We start from the raw sequence: 22,236 nt of genomic DNA, 5'->3' as shown, positions 1-22,236 counted from the left end.
TCACACTGCTGCGCCCTGCCCTCCTACGGCTGGGCACGACGCTGGGAGCCCCGGCAGCTGGCACACGCACGCACGCACGCACCCACGGGGTCCCGGACACCCAGCCCCGGCGGGCGAGCAGGCAGGCAGGCCGGCCCCATGGAGAACGGGCGCCCCGGGGACGCTCCCCGCTCCCCATCCCACCCCCTCTCCCACCCCCATCCCTTCCCCCACAGCCACCCTCACTCCCGCCGAGCAAGCAAGTGACGCAGCTAGCAATCAGCTATGCTGGGCACCACCACGGGTCGGGACCTGGGACCGGGCACCGGGAGCCGAGGGTCGCGAGGGAGCCGGGGTGGCCGGGCCGTGCCGCATGGCACACTCCAGCGCACGGGGTCACCCTCACCCACCGACTGATGCACACACGCACGCACAGGCCAGCACGCAGGCAGCAGGCACGCACTCAGTCCTACACCACCCACAGGCTTCGGTCCACAGGGCAGGTTTGCCCACGCCACAGTGGGGCGCCTGGGCATCCCCTACACCCAGGGGCGGGACTGCGGCTGGTGTCTGCGGTGGGGGTGTGTCTGCGGGGGCCGGGGGAGGGTGCCCAGCGGAGGGTTGCCGGCCGGGTGGGTGGGTGGGTTGGTGGGTGAGGGGGTCCCTCGGGTGGGCTGTGGCAGGTGGCGTGCAGGCAAGTTTCTCCCCAGGCCTGGCACAGGACCACTGAGTGTGCGTGCAGGCGGGCCCTGCGCAGTGGCGAGCCTGGGCTGGCGAGGTGGTGCTGCTGTTGGTGCTGTTGGAGGCTGGCTGCGGGCGCTGTGTGCCCTGGAGGGGCCCGATTCCGGGTGTGGGTGTGGGTGTGGGTGTGGGCAGGTGGCCAGGGAGGCTGCGGGCCGAGGGCAGATGGTGGCGTGGCGTGCGTGAGTGTGTGCGTGCTTGGCAGAAGAGGTTGGCTCTGTGTGTGTGTGTGTGTGTGTGTGTGTGTGTGTGTGTGTGTGTGTGTTTGTGGCATTTGGCTGTGCAGGGTAGGGCGGGCTGGGGCGCTGGCTAGTGTGTGTGAGGCCTCGGGGTGGGCACCGTTGCACGCGGCGGTGGCGGAGGGGCCCTGGGTTGCATGGGGCATGGGAGGCGTGTGGGAAGGGAAGCTGGGCAGGCCAAAGCAGGTTGGCAGGGGAGCAGGTGGCAGGGTGCTGGTGGTGTGCCGGGGTTCTGAGCTGGTCGGGGTGTGGGCTGGGGCTTGGTGGGCGAGCGGGGCGGGCAGGCAGGCAGGAAAAGGAGGGAGCAGGCACGGGCAAAAGATTACAGCACCCGGTATTCCCAGGCGCTCTCCCATCCAAGTACTAACCAGGCCCGACCCTGCTTAGCTTCCGAGATCGGGCACGTTCAGGGTGGTATGGCCGTAGACGACACACACCACATCACAGCCGCTCTTCAGCCTGCTGCCGCCCCTGCCCGCCCCTGCCCGCCCCTGCCCAGCCCTGCCCTGCTTTGCTCGACCACCCTGCCCTGCCCGACCGCCCGCCCAAGCCCACCCAAGCCCGCACACCAGCTGCACCGCCCGCCCAAGCCCACCCTCCAGCCCTGCTGCACCCGCTGCCGCCCCTGCCCGCACCGCCAGGCCAACACCGGCCCACCTCCTGCTTCAGCGACCCCCCAGGACACTCCAGCTCTCATCGCAGGCCGCCTCCCCCTGCCCCCAGCCAGGGCGCCGCACCCCGCACCCCCGCATTCTCCTGGTCCCTAGGCCTCCTGCAGCTCGGGAGGCGCTGCTGCCTCCTCTGCCACCGCCAGAGGGCTGGAGGGCTGGCCTTCGCGGCTGGGCTTCGAGGGGGCGCCTCACACTGCTGCGCCCTGCCCTCCTACGGCTGGGCACGACGCTGGGAGCCCCGGCAGCTGGCACACGCACGCACGCACGCACCCACGGGGTCCCGGACACCCAGCCCCGGCGGGCGAGCAGGCAGGCAGGCCGGCCCCATGGAGAACGGGCGCCCCGGGGACGCTCCCCGCTCCCCATCCCACCCCCTCTCCCACCCCCATCCCTTCCCCCACAGCCACCCTCACTCCCGCCGAGCAAGCAAGTGACGCAGCTAGCAATCAGCTATGCTGGGCACCACCACGGGTCGGGACCTGGGACCGGGCACCGGGAGCCGAGGGTCGCGAGGGAGCCGGGGTGGCCGGGCCGTGCCGCATGGCACACTCCAGCGCACGGGGTCACCCTCACCCACCGACTGATGCACACACGCACGCACAGGCCAGCACGCAGGCAGCAGGCACGCACTCAGTCCTACACCACCCACAGGCTTCGGTCCACAGGGCAGGTTTGCCCACGCCACAGTGGGGCGCCTGGGCATCCCCTACACCCAGGGGCGGGACTGCGGCTGGTGTCTGCGGTGGGGGTGTGTCTGCGGGGGCCGGGGGAGGGTGCCCAGCGGAGGGTTGCCGGCCGGGTGGGTGGGTGGGTTGGTGGGTGAGGGGGTCCCTCGGGTGGGCTGTGGCAGGTGGCGTGCAGGCAAGTTTCTCCCCAGGCCTGGCACAGGACCACTGAGTGTGCGTGCAGGCGGGCCCTGCGCAGTGGCGAGCCTGGGCTGGCGAGGTGGTGCTGCTGTTGGTGCTGTTGGAGGCTGGCTGCGGGCGCTGTGTGCCCTGGAGGGGCCCGATTCCGGGTGTGGGTGTGGGTGTGGGTGTGGGCAGGTGGCCAGGGAGGCTGCGGGCCGAGGGCAGATGGTGGCGTGGCGTGCGTGAGTGTGTGCGTGCTTGGCAGAAGAGGTTGGCTCTGTGTGTGTGTGTGTGTGTGTGTGTGTGTGTGTGTGTGTGTGTGTGTGTTTGTGGCATTTGGCTGTGCAGGGTAGGGCGGGCTGGGGCGCTGGCTAGTGTGTGTGAGGCCTCGGGGTGGGCACCGTTGCACGCGGCGGTGGCGGAGGGGCCCTGGGTTGCATGGGGCATGGGAGGCGTGTGGGAAGGGAAGCTGGGCAGGCCAAAGCAGGTTGGCAGGGGAGCAGGTGGCAGGGTGCTGGTGGTGTGCCGGGGTTCTGAGCTGGTCGGGGTGTGGGCTGGGGCTTGGTGGGCGAGCGGGGCGGGCAGGCAGGCAGGAAAAGGAGGGAGCAGGCACGGGCAAAAGATTACAGCACCCGGTATTCCCAGGCGCTCTCCCATCCAAGTACTAACCAGGCCCGACCCTGCTTAGCTTCCGAGATCGGGCACGTTCAGGGTGGTATGGCCGTAGACGACACACACCACATCACAGCCGCTCTTCAGCCTGCTGCCGCCCCTGCCCGCCCCTGCCCGCCCCTGCCCAGCCCTGCCCTGCTTTGCTCGACCACCCTGCCCTGCCCGACCGCCCGCCCAAGCCCACCCAAGCCCGCACACCAGCTGCACCGCCCGCCCAAGCCCACCCTCCAGCCCTGCTGCACCCGCTGCCGCCCCTGCCCGCACCGCCAGGCCAACACCGGCCCACCTCCTGCTTCAGCGACCCCCCAGGACACTCCAGCTCTCATCGCAGGCCGCCTCCCCCTGCCCCCAGCCAGGGCGCCGCACCCCGCACCCCCGCATTCTCCTGGTCCCTAGGCCTCCTGCAGCTCGGGAGGCGCTGCTGCCTCCTCTGCCACCGCCAGAGGGCTGGAGGGCTGGCCTTCGCGGCTGGGCTTCGAGGGGGCGCCTCACACTGCTGCGCCCTGCCCTCCTACGGCTGGGCACGACGCTGGGAGCCCCGGCAGCTGGCACACGCACGCACGCACGCACCCACGGGGTCCCGGACACCCAGCCCCGGCGGGCGAGCAGGCAGGCAGGCCGGCCCCATGGAGAACGGGCGCCCCGGGGACGCTCCCCGCTCCCCATCCCACCCCCTCTCCCACCCCCATCCCTTCCCCCACAGCCACCCTCACTCCCGCCGAGCAAGCAAGTGACGCAGCTAGCAATCAGCTATGCTGGGCACCACCACGGGTCGGGACCTGGGACCGGGCACCGGGAGCCGAGGGTCGCGAGGGAGCCGGGGTGGCCGGGCCGTGCCGCATGGCACACTCCAGCGCACGGGGTCACCCTCACCCACCGACTGATGCACACACGCACGCACAGGCCAGCACGCAGGCAGCAGGCACGCACTCAGTCCTACACCACCCACAGGCTTCGGTCCACAGGGCAGGTTTGCCCACGCCACAGTGGGGCGCCTGGGCATCCCCTACACCCAGGGGCGGGACTGCGGCTGGTGTCTGCGGTGGGGGTGTGTCTGCGGGGGCCGGGGGAGGGTGCCCAGCGGAGGGTTGCCGGCCGGGTGGGTGGGTGGGTTGGTGGGTGAGGGGGTCCCTCGGGTGGGCTGTGGCAGGTGGCGTGCAGGCAAGTTTCTCCCCAGGCCTGGCACAGGACCACTGAGTGTGCGTGCAGGCGGGCCCTGCGCAGTGGCGAGCCTGGGCTGGCGAGGTGGTGCTGCTGTTGGTGCTGTTGGAGGCTGGCTGCGGGCGCTGTGTGCCCTGGAGGGGCCCGATTCCGGGTGTGGGTGTGGGTGTGGGTGTGGGCAGGTGGCCAGGGAGGCTGCGGGCCGAGGGCAGATGGTGGCGTGGCGTGCGTGAGTGTGTGCGTGCTTGGCAGAAGAGGTTGGCTCTGTGTGTGTGTGTGTGTGTGTGTGTGTGTGTGTGTGTGTGTGTGTGTGTTTGTGGCATTTGGCTGTGCAGGGTAGGGCGGGCTGGGGCGCTGGCTAGTGTGTGTGAGGCCTCGGGGTGGGCACCGTTGCACGCGGCGGTGGCGGAGGGGCCCTGGGTTGCATGGGGCATGGGAGGCGTGTGGGAAGGGAAGCTGGGCAGGCCAAAGCAGGTTGGCAGGGGAGCAGGTGGCAGGGTGCTGGTGGTGTGCCGGGGTTCTGAGCTGGTCGGGGTGTGGGCTGGGGCTTGGTGGGCGAGCGGGGCGGGCAGGCAGGCAGGAAAAGGAGGGAGCAGGCACGGGCAAAAGATTACAGCACCCGGTATTCCCAGGCGCTCTCCCATCCAAGTACTAACCAGGCCCGACCCTGCTTAGCTTCCGAGATCGGGCACGTTCAGGGTGGTATGGCCGTAGACGACACACACCACATCACAGCCGCTCTTCAGCCTGCTGCCGCCCCTGCCCGCCCCTGCCCGCCCCTGCCCAGCCCTGCCCTGCTTTGCTCGACCACCCTGCCCTGCCCGACCGCCCGCCCAAGCCCACCCAAGCCCGCACACCAGCTGCACCGCCCGCCCAAGCCCACCCTCCAGCCCTGCTGCACCCGCTGCCGCCCCTGCCCGCACCGCCAGGCCAACACCGGCCCACCTCCTGCTTCAGCGACCCCCCAGGACACTCCAGCTCTCATCGCAGGCCGCCTCCCCCTGCCCCCAGCCAGGGCGCCGCACCCCGCACCCCCGCATTCTCCTGGTCCCTAGGCCTCCTGCAGCTCGGGAGGCGCTGCTGCCTCCTCTGCCACCGCCAGAGGGCTGGAGGGCTGGCCTTCGCGGCTGGGCTTCGAGGGGGCGCCTCACACTGCTGCGCCCTGCCCTCCTACGGCTGGGCACGACGCTGGGAGCCCCGGCAGCTGGCACACGCACGCACGCACGCACCCACGGGGTCCCGGACACCCAGCCCCGGCGGGCGAGCAGGCAGGCAGGCCGGCCCCATGGAGAACGGGCGCCCCGGGGACGCTCCCCGCTCCCCATCCCACCCCCTCTCCCACCCCCATCCCTTCCCCCACAGCCACCCTCACTCCCGCCGAGCAAGCAAGTGACGCAGCTAGCAATCAGCTATGCTGGGCACCACCACGGGTCGGGACCTGGGACCGGGCACCGGGAGCCGAGGGTCGCGAGGGAGCCGGGGTGGCCGGGCCGTGCCGCATGGCACACTCCAGCGCACGGGGTCACCCTCACCCACCGACTGATGCACACACGCACGCACAGGCCAGCACGCAGGCAGCAGGCACGCACTCAGTCCTACACCACCCACAGGCTTCGGTCCACAGGGCAGGTTTGCCCACGCCACAGTGGGGCGCCTGGGCATCCCCTACACCCAGGGGCGGGACTGCGGCTGGTGTCTGCGGTGGGGGTGTGTCTGCGGGGGCCGGGGGAGGGTGCCCAGCGGAGGGTTGCCGGCCGGGTGGGTGGGTGGGTTGGTGGGTGAGGGGGTCCCTCGGGTGGGCTGTGGCAGGTGGCGTGCAGGCAAGTTTCTCCCCAGGCCTGGCACAGGACCACTGAGTGTGCGTGCAGGCGGGCCCTGCGCAGTGGCGAGCCTGGGCTGGCGAGGTGGTGCTGCTGTTGGTGCTGTTGGAGGCTGGCTGCGGGCGCTGTGTGCCCTGGAGGGGCCCGATTCCGGGTGTGGGTGTGGGTGTGGGTGTGGGCAGGTGGCCAGGGAGGCTGCGGGCCGAGGGCAGATGGTGGCGTGGCGTGCGTGAGTGTGTGCGTGCTTGGCAGAAGAGGTTGGCTCTGTGTGTGTGTGTGTGTGTGTGTGTGTGTGTGTGTGTGTGTGTGTGTGTTTGTGGCATTTGGCTGTGCAGGGTAGGGCGGGCTGGGGCGCTGGCTAGTGTGTGTGAGGCCTCGGGGTGGGCACCGTTGCACGCGGCGGTGGCGGAGGGGCCCTGGGTTGCATGGGGCATGGGAGGCGTGTGGGAAGGGAAGCTGGGCAGGCCAAAGCAGGTTGGCAGGGGAGCAGGTGGCAGGGTGCTGGTGGTGTGCCGGGGTTCTGAGCTGGTCGGGGTGTGGGCTGGGGCTTGGTGGGCGAGCGGGGCGGGCAGGCAGGCAGGAAAAGGAGGGAGCAGGCACGGGCAAAAGATTACAGCACCCGGTATTCCCAGGCGCTCTCCCATCCAAGTACTAACCAGGCCCGACCCTGCTTAGCTTCCGAGATCGGGCACGTTCAGGGTGGTATGGCCGTAGACGACACACACCACATCACAGCCGCTCTTCAGCCTGCTGCCGCCCCTGCCCGCCCCTGCCCGCCCCTGCCCAGCCCTGCCCTGCTTTGCTCGACCACCCTGCCCTGCCCGACCGCCCGCCCAAGCCCACCCAAGCCCGCACACCAGCTGCACCGCCCGCCCAAGCCCACCCTCCAGCCCTGCTGCACCCGCTGCCGCCCCTGCCCGCACCGCCAGGCCAACACCGGCCCACCTCCTGCTTCAGCGACCCCCCAGGACACTCCAGCTCTCATCGCAGGCCGCCTCCCCCTGCCCCCAGCCAGGGCGCCGCACCCCGCACCCCCGCATTCTCCTGGTCCCTAGGCCTCCTGCAGCTCGGGAGGCGCTGCTGCCTCCTCTGCCACCGCCAGAGGGCTGGAGGGCTGGCCTTCGCGGCTGGGCTTCGAGGGGGCGCCTCACACTGCTGCGCCCTGCCCTCCTACGGCTGGGCACGACGCTGGGAGCCCCGGCAGCTGGCACACGCACGCACGCACGCACCCACGGGGTCCCGGACACCCAGCCCCGGCGGGCGAGCAGGCAGGCAGGCCGGCCCCATGGAGAACGGGCGCCCCGGGGACGCTCCCCGCTCCCCATCCCACCCCCTCTCCCACCCCCATCCCTTCCCCCACAGCCACCCTCACTCCCGCCGAGCAAGCAAGTGACGCAGCTAGCAATCAGCTATGCTGGGCACCACCACGGGTCGGGACCTGGGACCGGGCACCGGGAGCCGAGGGTCGCGAGGGAGCCGGGGTGGCCGGGCCGTGCCGCATGGCACACTCCAGCGCACGGGGTCACCCTCACCCACCGACTGATGCACACACGCACGCACAGGCCAGCACGCAGGCAGCAGGCACGCACTCAGTCCTACACCACCCACAGGCTTCGGTCCACAGGGCAGGTTTGCCCACGCCACAGTGGGGCGCCTGGGCATCCCCTACACCCAGGGGCGGGACTGCGGCTGGTGTCTGCGGTGGGGGTGTGTCTGCGGGGGCCGGGGGAGGGTCCCAGCGGAGGGTTGCCGGCCGGGTGGGTGGGTGGGTTGGTGGGTGAGGGGGTCCCTCGGGTGGGCTGTGGCAGGTGGCGTGCAGGCAAGTTTCTCCCCAGGCCTGGCACAGGACCACTGAGTGTGCGTGCAGGCGGGCCCTGCGCAGTGGCGAGCCTGGGCTGGCGAGGTGGTGCTGCTGTTGGTGCTGTTGGAGGCTGGCTGCGGGCGCTGTGTGCCCTGGAGGGGCCCGATTCCGGGTGTGGGTGTGGGTGTGGGTGTGGGCAGGTGGCCAGGGAGGCTGCGGGCCGAGGGCAGATGGTGGCGTGGCGTGCGTGAGTGTGTGCGTGCTTGGCAGAAGAGGTTGGCTCTGTGTGTGTGTGTGTGTGTGTGTGTGTGTGTGTGTGTGTGTGTGTGTGTTTGTGGCATTTGGCTGTGCAGGGTAGGGCGGGCTGGGGCGCTGGCTAGTGTGTGTGAGGCCTCGGGGTGGGCACCGTTGCACGCGGCGGTGGCGGAGGGGCCCTGGGTTGCATGGGGCATGGGAGGCGTGTGGGAAGGGAAGCTGGGCAGGCCAAAGCAGGTTGGCAGGGGAGCAGGTGGCAGGGTGCTGGTGGTGTGCCGGGGTTCTGAGCTGGTCGGGGTGTGGGCTGGGGCTTGGTGGGCGAGCGGGGCGGGCAGGCAGGCAGGAAAAGGAGGGAGCAGGCACGGGCAAAAGATTACAGCACCCGGTATTCCCAGGCGCTCTCCCATCCAAGTACTAACCAGGCCCGACCCTGCTTAGCTTCCGAGATCGGGCACGTTCAGGGTGGTATGGCCGTAGACGACACACACCACATCACAGCCGCTCTTCAGCCTGCTGCCGCCCCTGCCCGCCCCTGCCCGCCCCTGCCCAGCCCTGCCCTGCTTTGCTCGACCACCCTGCCCTGCCCGACCGCCCGCCCAAGCCCACCCAAGCCCGCACACCAGCTGCACCGCCCGCCCAAGCCCACCCTCCAGCCCTGCTGCACCCGCTGCCGCCCCTGCCCGCACCGCCAGGCCAACACCGGCCCACCTCCTGCTTCAGCGACCCCCCAGGACACTCCAGCTCTCATCGCAGGCCGCCTCCCCCTGCCCCCAGCCAGGGCGCCGCACCCCGCACCCCCGCATTCTCCTGGTCCCTAGGCCTCCTGCAGCTCGGGAGGCGCTGCTGCCTCCTCTGCCACCGCCAGAGGGCTGGAGGGCTGGCCTTCGCGGCTGGGCTTCGAGGGGGCGCCTCACACTGCTGCGCCCTGCCCTCCTACGGCTGGGCACGACGCTGGGAGCCCCGGCAGCTGGCACACGCACGCACGCACGCACCCACGGGGTCCCGGACACCCAGCCCCGGCGGGCGAGCAGGCAGGCAGGCCGGCCCCATGGAGAACGGGCGCCCCGGGGACGCTCCCCGCTCCCCATCCCACCCCCTCTCCCACCCCCATCCCTTCCCCCACAGCCACCCTCACTCCCGCCGAGCAAGCAAGTGACGCAGCTAGCAATCAGCTATGCTGGGCACCACCACGGGTCGGGACCTGGGACCGGGCACCGGGAGCCGAGGGTCGCGAGGGAGCCGGGGTGGCCGGGCCGTGCCGCATGGCACACTCCAGCGCACGGGGTCACCCTCACCCACCGACTGATGCACACACGCACGCACAGGCCAGCACGCAGGCAGCAGGCACGCACTCAGTCCTACACCACCCACAGGCTTCGGTCCACAGGGCAGGTTTGCCCACGCCACAGTGGGGCGCCTGGGCATCCCCTACACCCAGGGGCGGGACTGCGGCTGGTGTCTGCGGTGGGGGTGTGTCTGCGGGGGCCGGGGGAGGGTGCCCAGCGGAGGGTTGCCGGCCGGGTGGGTGGGTGGGTTGGTGGGTGAGGGGGTCCCTCGGGTGGGCTGTGGCAGGTGGCGTGCAGGCAAGTTTCTCCCCAGGCCTGGCACAGGACCACTGAGTGTGCGTGCAGGCGGGCCCTGCGCAGTGGCGAGCCTGGGCTGGCGAGGTGGTGCTGCTGTTGGTGCTGTTGGAGGCTGGCTGCGGGCGCTGTGTGCCCTGGAGGGGCCCGATTCCGGGTGTGGGTGTGGGTGTGGGTGTGGGCAGGTGGCCAGGGAGGCTGCGGGCCGAGGGCAGATGGTGGCGTGGCGTGCGTGAGTGTGTGCGTGCTTGGCAGAAGAGGTTGGCTCTGTGTGTGTGTGTGTGTGTGTGTGTGTGTGTGTGTGTGTGTGTGTTTGTGGCATTTGGCTGTGCAGGGTAGGGCGGGCTGGGGCGCTGGCTAGTGTGTGTGAGGCCTCGGGGTGGGCACCGTTGCACGCGGCGGTGGCGGAGGGGCCCTGGGTTGCATGGGGCATGGGAGGCGTGTGGGAAGGGAAGCTGGGCAGGCCAAAGCAGGTTGGCAGGGGAGCAGGTGGCAGGGTGCTGGTGGTGTGCCGGGGTTCTGAGCTGGTCGGGGTGTGGGCTGGGGCTTGGTGGGCGAGCGGGGCGGGCAGGCAGGCAGGAAAAGGAGGGAGCAGGCACGGGCAAAAGATTACAGCACCCGGTATTCCCAGGCGCTCTCCCATCCAAGTACTAACCAGGCCCGACCCTGCTTAGCTTCCGAGATCGGGCACGTTCAGGGTGGTATGGCCGTAGACGACACACACCACATCACAGCCGCTCTTCAGCCTGCTGCCGCCCCTGCCCGCCCCTGCCCGCCCCTGCCCAGCCCTGCCCTGCTTTGCTCGACCACCCTGCCCTGCCCGACCGCCCGCCCAAGCCCACCCAAGCCCGCACACCAGCTGCACCGCCCGCCCAAGCCCACCCTCCAGCCCTGCTGCACCCGCTGCCGCCCCTGCCCGCACCGCCAGGCCAACACCGGCCCACCTCCTGCTTCAGCGACCCCCCAGGACACTCCAGCTCTCATCGCAGGCCGCCTCCCCCTGCCCCCAGCCAGGGCGCCGCACCCCGCACCCCCGCATTCTCCTGGTCCCTAGGCCTCCTGCAGCTCGGGAGGCGCTGCTGCCTCCTCTGCCACCGCCAGAGGGCTGGAGGGCTGGCCTTCGCGGCTGGGCTTCGAGGGGGCGCCTCACACTGCTGCGCCCTGCCCTCCTACGGCTGGGCACGACGCTGGGAGCCCCGGCAGCTGGCACACGCACGCACGCACGCACCCACGGGGTCCCGGACACCCAGCCCCGGCGGGCGAGCAGGCAGGCAGGCCGGCCCCATGGAGAACGGGCGCCCCGGGGACGCTCCCCGCTCCCCATCCCACCCCCTCTCCCACCCCCATCCCTTCCCCCACAGCCACCCTCACTCCCGCCGAGCAAGCAAGTGACGCAGCTAGCAATCAGCTATGCTGGGCACCACCACGGGTCGGGACCTGGGACCGGGCACCGGGAGCCGAGGGTCGCGAGGGAGCCGGGGTGGCCGGGCCGTGCCGCATGGCACACTCCAGCGCACGGGGTCACCCTCACCCACCGACTGATGCACACACGCACGCACAGGCCAGCACGCAGGCAGCAGGCACGCACTCAGTCCTACACCACCCACAGTCTTCGGTCCACAGGGCAGGTTTGCCCACGCCACAGTGGGGCGCCTGGGCATCCCCTACACCCAGGGGCGGGACTGCGGCTGGTGTCTGCGGTGGGGGTGTGTCTGCGGGGGCCGGGGGAGGGTCCCAGCGGAGGGTTGCCGGCCGGGTGGGTGGGTGGGTTGGTGGGTGAGGGGGTCCCTCGGGTGGGCTGTGGCAGGTGGCGTGCAGGCAAGTTTCTCCCCAGGCCTGGCACAGGACCACTGAGTGTGCGTGCAGGCGGGCCCTGCGCAGTGGCGAGCCTGGGCTGGCGAGGTGGTGCTGCTGTTGGTGCTGTTGGAGGCTGGCTGCGGGCGCTGTGTGCCCTGGAGGGGCCCGATTCCGGGTGTGGGTGTGGGTGTGGGTGTGGGCAGGTGGCCAGGGAGGCTGCGGGCCGAGGGCAGATGGTGGCGTGGCGTGCGTGAGTGTGTGCGTGCTTGGCAGAAGAGGTTGGCTCTGTGTGTGTGTGTGTGTGTGTGTGTGTGTGTGTGTGTGTGTGTGTGTTTGTGGCATTTGGCTGTGCAGGGTAGGGCGGGCTGGGGCGCTGGCTAGTGTGTGTGAGGCCTCGGGGTGGGCACCGTTGCACGCGGCGGTGGCGGAGGGGCCCTGGGTTGCATGGGGCATGGGAGGCGTGTGGGAAGGGAAGCTGGGCAGGCCAAAGCAGGTTGGCAGGGGAGCAGGTGGCAGGGTGCTGGTGGTGTGCCGGGGTTCTGAGCTGGTCGGGGTGTGGGCTGGGGCTTGGTGGGCGAGCGGGGCGGGCAGGCAGGCAGGAAAAGGAGGGAGCAGGCACGGGCAAAAGATTACAGCACCCGGTATTCCCAGGCGCTCTCCCATCCAAGTACTAACCAGGCCCGACCCTGCTTAGCTTCCGAGATCGGGCACGTTCAGGGTGGTATGGCCGTAGACGACACACACCACATCACAGCCGCTCTTCAGCCTGCTGCCGCCCCTGCCCGCCCCTGCCCGCCCCTGCCCAGCCCTGCCCTGCTTTGCTCGACCACCCTGCCCTGCCCGACCGCCCGCCCAAGCCCACCCAAGCCCGCACACCAGCTGCACCGCCCGCCCAAGCCCACCCTCCAGCCCTGCTGCACCCGCTGCCGCCCCTGCCCGCACCGCCAGGCCAACACCGGCCCACCTCCTGCTTCAGCGACCCCCCAGGACACTCCAGCTCTCATCGCAGGCCGCCTCCCCCTGCCCCCAGCCAGGGCGCCGCACCCCGCACCCCCGCATTCTCCTGGTCCCTAGGCCTCCTGCAGCTCGAGAGGCGCTGCTGCCTCCTCTGCCACCGCCAGAGGGCTGGAGGGCTGGCCTTCGCGGCTGGGCTTCGAGGGGGCGCCTCACACTGCTGCGCCCTGCCCTCCTACGGCTGGGCACGACGCTGGGAGCCCCGGCAGCTGGCACACGCACGCACGCACGCACCCACGGGGTCCCGGACACCCAGCCCCGGCGGGCGAGCAGGCAGGCAGGCCGGCCCCATGGAGAACGGGCGCCCCGGGGACGCTCCCCGCTCCCCATCCCACCCCCTCTCCCACCCCCATCCCTTCCCCCACAGCCACCCTCACTCCCGCCGAGCAAGCAAGTGACGCAGCTAGCAATCAGCTATGCTGGGCACCACCACGGGTCGGGACCTGGGACCGGGCACCGGGAGCCGAGGGTCGCGAGGGAGCCGGGGTGGCCGGGCCGTGCCGCATGGCACACTCCAGCGCACGGGGTCACCCTCACCCACCGACTGATGCACACACGCACGCACAGGCCAGCACGCAGGCAGCAGGCACGCACTCAGTCCTACACCACCCACAGTCTTCGGTCCACAGGGCAGGTTTGCCCACGCCACAGTGGGGCGCCTGGGCATCCCCTACACCCAGGGGCGGGACTGCGGCTGGTGTCTGCGGTGGGGGTGTGTCTGCGGGGGCCGGGGGAGGGTGCCCAGCGGAGGGTTGCCGGCCGGGTGGGTGGGTGGGTTGGTGGGTGAGGGGGTCCCTCGGGTGGGCTGTGGCAGGTGGCGTGCAGGCAAGTTTCTCCCCAGGCCTGGCACAGGACCACTGAGTGTGCGTGCAGGCGGGCCCTGCGCAGTGGCGAGCCTGGGCTGGCGAGGTGGTGCTGCTGTTGGTGCTGTTGGAGGCTGGCTGCGGGCGCTGTGTGCCCTGGAGGGGCCCGATTCCGGGTGTGGGTGTGGGTGTGGGTGTGGGCAGGTGGCCAGGGAGGCTGCGGGCCGAGGGCAGATGGTGGCGTGGCGTGCGTGAGTGTGTGCGTGCTTGGCAGAAGAGGTTGGCTCTGTGTGTGTGTGTGTGTGTGTGTGTGTGTGTGTGTGTGTGTGTGTTTGTGGCATTTGGCTGTGCAGGGTAGGGCGGGCTGGGGCGCTGGCTAGTGTGTGTGAGGCCTCGGGGTGGGCACCGTTGCACGCGGCGGTGGCGGAGGGGCCCTGGGTTGCATGGGGCATGGGAGGCGTGTGGGAAGGGAAGCTGGGCAGGCCAAAGCAGGTTGGCAGGGGAGCAGGTGGCAGGGTGCTGGTGGTGTGCCGGGGTTCTGAGCTGGTCGGGGTGTGGGCTGGGGCTTGGTGGGCGAGCGGGGCGGGCAGGCAGGCAGGAAAAGGAGGGAGCAGGCACGGGCAAAAGATTACAGCACCCGGTATTCCCAGGCGCTCTCCCATCCAAGTACTAACCAGGCCCGACCCTGCTTAGCTTCCGAGATCGGGCACGTTCAGGGTGGTATGGCCGTAGACGACACACACCACATCACAGCCGCTCTTCAGCCTGCTGCCGCCCCTGCCCGCCCCTGCCCGCCCCTGCCCAGCCCTGCCCTGCTTTGCTCGACCACCCTGCCCTGCCCGACCGCCCGCCCAAGCCCACCCAAGCCCGCACACCAGCTGCACCGCCCGCCCAAGCCCACCCTCCAGCCCTGCTGCACCCGCTGCCGCCCCTGCCCGCACCGCCAGGCCAACACCGGCCCACCTCCTGCTTCAGCGACCCCCCAGGACACTCCAGCTCTCATCGCAGGCCGCCTCCCCCTGCCCCCAGCCAGGGCGCCGCACCCCGCACCCCCGCATTCTCCTGGTCCCTAGGCCTCCTGCAGCTCGGGAGGCGCTGCTGCCTCCTCTGCCACCGCCAGAGGGCTGGAGGGCTGGCCTTCGCGGCTGGGCTTCGAGGGGGCGCCTCACACTGCTGCGCCCTGCCCTCCTACGGCTGGGCACGACGCTGGGAGCCCCGGCAGCTGGCACACGCACGCACGCACGCACCCACGGGGTCCCGGACACCCAGCCCCGGCGGGCGAGCAGGCAGGCAGGCCGGCCCCATGGAGAACGGGCGCCCCGGGGACGCTCCCCGCTCCCCATCCCACCCCCTCTCCCACCCCCATCCCTTCCCCCACAGCCACCCTCACTCCCGCCGAGCAAGCAAGTGACGCAGCTAGCAATCAGCTATGCTGGGCACCACCACGGGTCGGGACCTGGGACCGGGCACCGGGAGCCGAGGGTCGCGAGGGAGCCGGGGTGGCCGGGCCGTGCCGCATGGCACACTCCAGCGCACGGGGTCACCCTCACCCACCGACTGATGCACACACGCACGCACAGGCCAGCACGCAGGCAGCAGGCACGCACTCAGTCCTACACCACCCACAGTCTTCGGTCCACAGGGCAGGTTTGCCCACGCCACAGTGGGGCGCCTGGGCATCCCCTACACCCAGGGGCGGGACTGCGGCTGGTGTCTGCGGTGGGGGTGTGTCTGCGGGGGCCGGGGGAGGGTGCCCAGCGGAGGGTTGCCGGCCGGGTGGGTGGGTGGGTTGGTGGGTGAGGGGGTCCCTCGGGTGGGCTGTGGCAGGTGGCGTGCAGGCAAGTTTCTCCCCAGGCCTGGCACAGGACCACTGAGTGTGCGTGCAGGCGGGCCCTGCGCAGTGGCGAGCCTGGGCTGGCGAGGTGGTGCTGCTGTTGGTGCTGTTGGAGGCTGGCTGCGGGCGCTGTGTGCCCTGGAGGGGCCCGATTCCGGGTGTGGGTGTGGGTGTGGGTGTGGGCAGGTGGCCAGGGAGGCTGCGGGCCGAGGGCAGATGGTGGCGTGGCGTGCGTGAGTGTGTGCGTGCTTGGCAGAAGAGGTTGGCTCTGTGTGTGTGTGTGTGTGTGTGTGTGTGTGTGTGTGTGTGTGTGTTTGTGGCATTTGGCTGTGCAGGGTAGGGCGGGCTGGGGCGCTGGCTAGTGTGTGTGAGGCCTCGGGGTGGGCACCGTTGCACGCGGCGGTGGCGGAGGGGCCCTGGGTTGCATGGGGCATGGGAGGCGTGTGGGAAGGGAAGCTGGGCAGGCCAAAGCAGGTTGGCAGGGGAGCAGGTGGCAGGGTGCTGGTGGTGTGCCGGGGTTCTGAGCTGGTCGGGGTGTGGGCTGGGGCTTGGTGGGCGAGCGGGGCGGGCAGGCAGGCAGGAAAAGGAGGGAGCAGGCACGGGCAAAAGATTACAGCACCCGGTATTCCCAGGCGCTCTCCCATCCAAGTACTAACCAGGCCCGACCCTGCTTAGCTTCCGAGATCGGGCACGTTCAGGGTGGTATGGCCGTAGACGACACACACCACATCACAGCCGCTCTTCAGCCTGCTGCCGCCCCTGCCCGCCCCTGCCCGCCCCTGCCCAGCCCTGCCCTGCTTTGCTCGACCACCCTGCCCTGCCCGACCGCCCGCCCAAGCCCACCCAAGCCCGCACACCAGCTGCACCGCCCGCCCAAGCCCACCCTCCAGCCCTGCTGCACCCGCTGCCGCCCCTGCCCGCACCGCCAGGCCAACACCGGCCCACCTCCTGCTTCAGCGACCCCCCAGGACACTCCAGCTCTCATCGCAGGCCGCCTCCCCCTGCCCCCAGCCAGGGCGCCGCACCCCGCACCCCCGCATTCTCCTGGTCCCTAGGCCTCCTGCAGCTCGGGAGGCGCTGCTGCCTCCTCTGCCACCGCCAGAGGGCTGGAGGGCTGGCCTTCGCGGCTGGGCTTCGAGGGGGCGCCTCACACTGCTGCGCCCTGCCCTCCTACGGCTGGGCACGACGCTGGGAGCCCCGGCAGCTGGCACACGCACGCACGCACGCACCCACGGGGTCCCGGACACCCAGCCCCGGCGGGCGAGCAGGCAGGCAGGCCGGCCCCATGGAGAACGGGCGCCCCGGGGACGCTCCCCGCTCCCCATCCCACCCCCTCTCCCACCCCCATCCCTTCCCCCACAGCCACCCTCACTCCCGCCGAGCAAGCAAGTGACGCAGCTAGCAATCAGCTATGCTGGGCACCACCACGGGTCGGGACCTGGGACCGGGCACCGGGAGCCGAGGGTCGCGAGGGAGCCGGGGTGGCCGGGCCGTGCCGCATGGCACACTCCAGCGCACGGGGTCACCCTCACCCACCGACTGATGCACACACGCACGCACAGGCCAGCACGCAGGCAGCAGGCACGCACTCAGTCCTACACCACCCACAGGCTTCGGTCCACAGGGCAGGTTTGCCCACGCCACAGTGGGGCGCCTGGGCATCCCCTACACCCAGGGGCGGGACTGCGGCTGGTGTCTGCGGTGGGGGTGTGTCTGCGGGGGCCGGGGGAGGGTGCCCAGCGGAGGGTTGCCGGCCGGGTGGGTGGGTGGGTTGGTGGGTGAGGGGGTCCCTCGGGTGGGCTGTGGCAGGTGGCGTGCAGGCAAGTTTCTCCCCAGGCCTGGCACAGGACCACTGAGTGTGCGTGCAGGCGGGCCCTGCGCAGTGGCGAGCCTGGGCTGGCGAGGTGGTGCTGCTGTTGGTGCTGTTGGAGGCTGGCTGCGGGCGCTGTGTGCCCTGGAGGGGCCCGATTCCGGGTGTGGGTGTGGGTGTGGGTGTGGGCAGGTGGCCAGGGAGGCTGCGGGCCGAGGGCAGATGGTGGCGTGGCGTGCGTGAGTGTGTGCGTGCTTGGCAGAAGAGGTTGGCTCTGTGTGTGTGTGTGTGTGTGTGTGTGTGTGTGTGTGTGTGTGTGTGTTTGTGGCATTTGGCTGTGCAGGGTAGGGCGGGCTGGGGCGCTGGCTAGTGTGTGTGAGGCCTCGGGGTGGGCACCGTTGCACGCGGCGGTGGCGGAGGGGCCCTGGGTTGCATGGGGCATGGGAGGCGTGTGGGAAGGGAAGCTGGGCAGGCCAAAGCAGGTTGGCAGGGGAGCAGGTGGCAGGGTGCTGGTGGTGTGCCGGGGTTCTGAGCTGGTCGGGGTGTGGGCTGGGGCTTGGTGGGCGAGCGGGGCGGGCAGGCAGGCAGGAAAAGGAGGGAGCAGGCACGGGCAAAAGATTACAGCACCCGGTATTCCCAGGCGCTCTCCCATCCAAGTACTAACCAGGCCCGACCCTGCTTAGCTTCCGAGATCGGGCACGTTCAGGGTGGTATGGCCGTAGACGACACACACCACATCACAGCCGCTCTTCAGCCTGCTGCCGCCCCTGCCCGCCCCTGCCCGCCCCTGCCCAGCCCTGCCCTGCTTTGCTCGACCACCCTGCCCTGCCCGACCGCCCGCCCAAGCCCACCCAAGCCCGCACACCAGCTGCACCGCCCGCCCAAGCCCACCCTCCAGCCCTGCTGCACCCGCTGCCGCCCCTGCCCGCACCGCCAGGCCAACACCGGCCCACCTCCTGCTTCAGCGACCCCCCAGGACACTCCAGCTCTCATCGCAGGCCGCCTCCCCCTGCCCCCAGCCAGGGCGCCGCACCCCGCACCCCCGCATTCTCCTGGTCCCTAGGCCTCCTGCAGCTCGGGAGGCGCTGCTGCCTCCTCTGCCACCGCCAGAGGGCTGGAGGGCTGGCCTTCGCGGCTGGGCTTCGAGGGGGCGCCTCACACTGCTGCGCCCTGCCCTCCTACGGCTGGGCACGACGCTGGGAGCCCCGGCAGCTGGCACACGCACGCACGCACGCACCCACGGGGTCCCGGACACCCAGCCCCGGCGGGCGAGCAGGCAGGCAGGCCGGCCCCATGGAGAACGGGCGCCCCGGGGACGCTCCCCGCTCCCCATCCCACCCCCTCTCCCACCCCCATCCCTTCCCCCACAGCCACCCTCACTCCCGCCGAGCAAGCAAGTGACGCAGCTAGCAATCAGCTATGCTGGGCACCACCACGGGTCGGGACCTGGGACCGGGCACCGGGAGCCGAGGGTCGCGAGGGAGCCGGGGTGGCCGGGCCGTGCCGCATGGCACACTCCAGCGCACGGGGTCACCCTCACCCACCGACTGATGCACACACGCACGCACAGGCCAGCACGCAGGCAGCAGGCACGCACTCAGTCCTACACCACCCACAGTCTTCGGTCCACAGGGCAGGTTTGCCCACGCCACAGTGGGGCGCCTGGGCATCCCCTACACCCAGGGGCGGGACTGCGGCTGGTGTCTGCGGTGGGGGTGTGTCTGCGGGGGCCGGGGGAGGGTGCCCAGCGGAGGGTTGCCGGCCGGGTGGGTGGGTGGGTTGGTGGGTGAGGGGGTCCCTCGGGTGGGCTGTGGCAGGTGGCGTGCAGGCAAGTTTCTCCCCAGGCCTGGCACAGGACCACTGAGTGTGCGTGCAGGCGGGCCCTGCGCAGTGGCGAGCCTGGGCTGGCGAGGTGGTGCTGCTGTTGGTGCTGTTGGAGGCTGGCTGCGGGCGCTGTGTGCCCTGGAGGGGCCCGATTCCGGGTGTGGGTGTGGGTGTGGGTGTGGGCAGGTGGCCAGGGAGGCTGCGGGCCGAGGGCAGATGGTGGCGTGGCGTGCGTGAGTGTGTGCGTGCTTGGCAGAAGAGGTTGGCTCTGTGTGTGTGTGTGTGTGTGTGTGTGTGTGTGTGTGTGTGTGTGTGTTTGTGGCATTTGGCTGTGCAGGGTAGGGCGGGCTGGGGCGCTGGCTAGTGTGTGTGAGGCCTCGGGGTGGGCACCGTTGCACGCGGCGGTGGCGGAGGGGCCCTGGGTTGCATGGGGCATGGGAGGCGTGTGGGAAGGGAAGCTGGGCAGGCCAAAGCAGGTTGGCAGGGGAGCAGGTGGCAGGGTGCTGGTGGTGTGCCGGGGTTCTGAGCTGGTCGGGGTGTGGGCTGGGGCTTGGTGGGCGAGCGGGGCGGGCAGGCAGGCAGGAAAAGGAGGGAGCAGGCACGGGCAAAAGATTACAGCACCCGGTATTCCCAGGCGCTCTCCCATCCAAGTACTAACCAGGCCCGACCCTGCTTAGCTTCCGAGATCGGGCACGTTCAGGGTGGTATGGCCGTAGACGACACACACCACATCACAGCCGCTCTTCAGCCTGCTGCCGCCCCTGCCCGCCCCTGCCCGCCCCTGCCCAGCCCTGCCCTGCTTTGCTCGACCACCCTGCCCTGCCCGACCGCCCGCCCAAGCCCACCCAAGCCCGCACACCAGCTGCACCGCCCGCCCAAGCCCACCCTCCAGCCCTGCTGCACCCGCTGCCGCCCCTGCCCGCACCGCCAGGCCAACACCGGCCCACCTCCTGCTTCAGCGACCCCCCAGGACACTCCAGCTCTCATCGCAGGCCGCCTCCCCCTGCCCCCAGCCAGGGCGCCGCACCCCGCACCCCCGCATTCTCCTGGTCCCTAGGCCTCCTGCAGCTCGGGAGGCGCTGCTGCCTCCTCTGCCACCGCCAGAGGGCTGGAGGGCTGGCCTTCGCGGCTGGGCTTCGAGGGGGCGCCTCACACTGCTGCGCCCTGCCCTCCTACGGCTGGGCACGACGCTGGGAGCCCCGGCAGCTGGCACACGCACGCACGCACGCACCCACGGGGTCCCGGACACCCAGCCCCGGCGGGCGAGCAGGCAGGCAGGCCGGCCCCATGGAGAACGGGCGCCCCGGGGACGCTCCCCGCTCCCCATCCCACCCCCTCTCCCACCCCCATCCCTTCCCCCACAGCCACCCTCACTCCCGCCGAGCAAGCAAGTGACGCAGCTAGCAATCAGCTATGCTGGGCACCACCACGGGTCGGGACCTGGGACCGGGCACCGGGAGCCGAGGGTCGCGAGGGAGCCGGGGTGGCCGGGCCGTGCCGCATGGCACACTCCAGCGCACGGGGTCACCCTCACCCACCGACTGATGCACACACGCACGCACAGGCCAGCACGCAGGCAGCAGGCACGCACTCAGTCCTACACCACCCACAGTCTTCGGTCCACAGGGCAGGTTTGCCCACGCCACAGTGGGGCGCCTGGGCATCCCCTACACCCAGGGGCGGGACTGCGGCTGGTGTCTGCGGTGGGGGTGTGTCTGCGGGGGCCGGGGGAGGGTGCCCAGCGGAGGGTTGCCGGCCGGGTGGGTGGGTGGGTTGGTGGGTGAGGGGGTCCCTCGGGTGGGCTGTGGCAGGTGGCGTGCAGGCAAGTTTCTCCCCAGGCCTGGCACAGGACCACTGAGTGTGCGTGCAGGCGGGCCCTGCGCAGTGGCGAGCCTGGGCTGGCGAGGTGGTGCTGCTGTTGGTGCTGTTGGAGGCTGGCTGCGGGCGCTGTGTGCCCTGGAGGGGCCCGATTCCGGGTGTGGGTGTGGGTGTGGGTGTGGGCAGGTGGCCAGGGAGGCTGCGGGCCGAGGGCAGATGGTGGCGTGGCGTGCGTGAGTGTGTGCGTGCTTGGCAGAAGAGGTTGGCTCTGTGTGTGTGTGTGTGTGTGTGTGTGTGTGTGTGTGTGTGTGTGTGTTTGTGGCATTTGGCTGTGCAGGGTAGGGCGGGCTGGGGCGCTGGCTAGTGTGTGTGAGGCCTCGGGGTGGGCACCGTTGCACGCGGCGGTGGCGGAGGGGCCCTGGGTTGCATGGGGCATGGGAGGCGTGTGGGAAGGGAAGCTGGGCAGGCCAAAGCAGGTTGGCAGGGGAGCAGGTGGCAGGGTGCTGGTGGTGTGCCGGGGTTCTGAGCTGGTCGGGGTGTGGGCTGGGGCTTGGTGGGCGAGCGGGGCGGGCAGGCAGGCAGGAAAAGGAGGGAGCAGGCACGGGCAAAAGATTACAGCACCCGGTATTCCCAGGCGCTCTCCCATCCAAGTACTAACCAGGCCCGACCCTGCTTAGCTTCCGAGATCGGGCACGTTCAGGGTGGTATGGCCGTAGACGACACACACCACATCACAGCCGCTCTTCAGCCTGCTGCCGCCCCTGCCCGCCCCTGCCCGCCCCTGCCCAGCCCTGCCCTGCTTTGCTCGACCACCCTGCCCTGCCCGACCGCCCGCCCAAGCCCACCCAAGCCCGCACACCAGCTGCACCGCCCGCCCAAGCCCACCCTCCAGCCCTGCTGCACCCGCTGCCGCCCCTGCCCGCACCGCCAGGCCAACACCGGCCCACCTCCTGCTTCAGCGACCCCCCAGGACACTCCAGCTCTCATCGCAGGCCGCCTCCCCCTGCCCCCAGCCAGGGCGCCGCACCCCGCACCCCCGCATTCTCCTGGTCCCTAGGCCTCCTGCAGCTCGGGAGGCGCTGCTGCCTCCTCTGCCACCGCCAGAGGGCTGGAGGGCTGGCCTTCGCGGCTGGGCTTCGAGGGGGCGCCTCACACTGCTGCGCCCTGCCCTCCTACGGCTGGGCACGACGCTGGGAGCCCCGGCAGCTGGCACACGCACGCACGCACGCACCCACGGGGTCCCGGACACCCAGCCCCGGCGGGCGAGCAGGCAGGCAGGCCGGCCCCATGGAGAACGGGCGCCCCGGGGACGCTCCCCGCTCCCCATCCCACCCCCTCTCCCACCCCCATCCCTTCCCCCACAGCCACCCTCACTCCCGCCGAGCAAGCAAGTGACGCAGCTAGCAATCAGCTATGCTGGGCACCACCACGGGTCGGGACCTGGGACCGGGCACCGGGAGCCGAGGGTCGCGAGGGAGCCGGGGTGGCCGGGCCGTGCCGCATGGCACACTCCAGCGCACGGGGTCACCCTCACCCACCGACTGATGCACACACGCACGCACAGGCCAG

General features: G+C 71.1%; 12 pseudogenes; all 12 read right to left on the bottom strand.

The window, feature by feature from the left end:
- Nucleotides 1-1,278: 1,278 nt before the first annotated feature.
- LOC121155773 lies at nt 1,279-1,387 on the bottom strand (annotated as a pseudogene).
- Nucleotides 1,388-3,098: 1,711 nt separating this feature from the next.
- Nucleotides 3,099-3,207, bottom strand: LOC121155771 (annotated as a pseudogene).
- Nucleotides 3,208-4,918: 1,711 nt separating this feature from the next.
- Nucleotides 4,919-5,027, bottom strand: LOC121155770 (annotated as a pseudogene).
- A 1,711-nt stretch (nt 5,028-6,738) lies between these two features.
- On the bottom strand, nt 6,739-6,847 carry LOC121155769 (annotated as a pseudogene).
- Nucleotides 6,848-8,557: 1,710 nt separating this feature from the next.
- LOC121155767 lies at nt 8,558-8,666 on the bottom strand (annotated as a pseudogene).
- Nucleotides 8,667-10,373: 1,707 nt separating this feature from the next.
- On the bottom strand, nt 10,374-10,482 carry LOC121155766 (annotated as a pseudogene).
- A 1,708-nt stretch (nt 10,483-12,190) lies between these two features.
- LOC121155765 lies at nt 12,191-12,299 on the bottom strand (annotated as a pseudogene).
- A 1,707-nt stretch (nt 12,300-14,006) lies between these two features.
- LOC121155764 lies at nt 14,007-14,115 on the bottom strand (annotated as a pseudogene).
- A 1,707-nt stretch (nt 14,116-15,822) lies between these two features.
- LOC121155763 lies at nt 15,823-15,931 on the bottom strand (annotated as a pseudogene).
- Nucleotides 15,932-17,640: 1,709 nt separating this feature from the next.
- LOC121155762 lies at nt 17,641-17,749 on the bottom strand (annotated as a pseudogene).
- Nucleotides 17,750-19,458: 1,709 nt separating this feature from the next.
- On the bottom strand, nt 19,459-19,567 carry LOC121155761 (annotated as a pseudogene).
- Nucleotides 19,568-21,276: 1,709 nt separating this feature from the next.
- On the bottom strand, nt 21,277-21,385 carry LOC121155759 (annotated as a pseudogene).
- Nucleotides 21,386-22,236: the final 851 nt, after the last annotated feature.

The sequence above is a fragment of the Ochotona curzoniae genome, unplaced genomic scaffold, assembly GCF_017591425.1.
Source record: "Ochotona curzoniae isolate NIBS_2020 unplaced genomic scaffold, NIBS_Ocur_1.0 contig_3097, whole genome shotgun sequence".
NCBI lineage: Eukaryota > Metazoa > Chordata > Mammalia > Lagomorpha > Ochotonidae > Ochotona > Ochotona curzoniae.
This window is presented reverse-complemented; position numbering and strand designations above follow the sequence as displayed.